Source organism: Haematobia irritans, chromosome 2, assembly GCF_050003625.1.
Source record: "Haematobia irritans isolate KBUSLIRL chromosome 2, ASM5000362v1, whole genome shotgun sequence".
In the NCBI taxonomy this organism is placed as follows: domain Eukaryota; kingdom Metazoa; phylum Arthropoda; class Insecta; order Diptera; family Muscidae; genus Haematobia; species Haematobia irritans.
In genome coordinates this window covers 183540113-183541674 of record NC_134398.1, presented here as the reverse complement: position 1 = coordinate 183541674, position 1562 = coordinate 183540113, and the positions used below count along the sequence as shown (strand labels likewise).

Genomic DNA, 1562 nt, shown 5'->3' with positions numbered 1-1562 from the left:
CTTAGATCGACTCAGAATTTCACCAGGACCCAGAATATATATACTTTATGGGGTCTTAGAGCAATATTTCGATGTGTTACAAACGGAATGACAAAGTTAATATACCCCAATCCTATGATGGAGGGTATAAAAATATTTTGGACCAAGTTTGGTCCGATCGGACCAAAATGGCAACGCTTGCTAAATTTGTAGAGTTGTTTTAGAGTATCATAAATTCGTTAATTATTTCATACTAAACGCAATAAAATTTAATATAATTGACTTAAAAATCATAGTTAATGTAGATAAAAAGATTATATTAAATGAAGTTAAAAATCAAAATTTGTTAAATTTAGCAATAGACGAAATTTTATCAAAAATATTATAACATTTTAATTACCCAGCAAAAAAAAATGGATTTTGTTCCAACGACATAACTTTAAAAACATTCCCAAAAATGTCCTTCCAAATATGTTCTTTAGTTGAACTACATAGGAAGATCTTTTGATTTAATTTTTTAGAACTCGCTTTTTTCATATTTTTATTGGGTATTTTACCTTTTTTGTTTTATAGGGATTAAAAATAGAGTAAGAAATAATAATATGGTACAAATTTTTAAAATTTTGTCGAAAAAAATGCTGAATCCAATGTAGAAAAATTGCGAATTTTCGAAAATATTTGAGGTCAAACGTTTCAGACAAGCGTTAGAATGCATTAAAAAAAAATTATTAATATATATAATATATATATATATATATATATATATATATATATATATATATATATATATATATATATATATATATATATATATATATATATATATATATATATATATATATATATATATATATATATATATATATATATATATATATATATATATATATATATATTATATATATATATATATATATATATATATATATATATATATATATATATATATATATACAAATTATTTCATTTGGCAAAATATGGCAGTTTTTTAATTCACATCCAAAACACTGACTTCGGATCAAACCGTAAGAAGTGATGCAAATTCAGTGCAACGGCTGTCGAAATGGTGGACATCCGTCCTATGACGAGCCCATGTTAAATTCAATCCAAAAAGGACACGTTCACAACTTTTTTGGCGACGCTTGTTTTTTTTTTTGGAGGGAATCTCCTTTACACTTCATATGCTTGGAAAACTTTATTAACCCGTCTGGAATTTTCCACCAATTATTTGAGATAGCACAGGTCTGTGAATGGTATACCCTTCTGGCCGAAAATTGGACGTTGTGTCAGTTTTCGACTTTTTCGGATCAGATTTACTAGCAGTAATCCACATTACCTCCGGCATGTAAAAGTGGTTTCATTAACAGTGTCAAACACTCCTGTTGCCCCGGAGTGAGAAAGGAGGCTCCCATCGCGGTAATAATGTATTTGATCAATTGCTACTCACTGTGGTTTTAATTTATTGTGGACAAATAACACTGATGCACATTTAACTGTTATTATTTAAATTTATTTCAACATTGTATTTCACAAAAATTCCTTTAAGAATTAAATATTTTTGTCTCGTTTTTTACTGTCTTTGC

The 1562-nt window shown here is 26.9% G+C and overlaps 1 protein-coding gene across 1 annotated transcript in view; it reads right to left on the bottom strand.

The window, feature by feature from the left end:
- The window catches only part of TpnC25D (Troponin C at 25D), a 15293-nt gene extending 13731 nt beyond the window's left edge, over positions 1-1562 (bottom strand). The window contains exon 1 of the mRNA XM_075296989.1: positions 1427-1562. The gene's annotated coding sequence lies outside the window, so the exon portion shown is untranslated. The remainder of the gene's footprint in view (positions 1-1426) is intronic.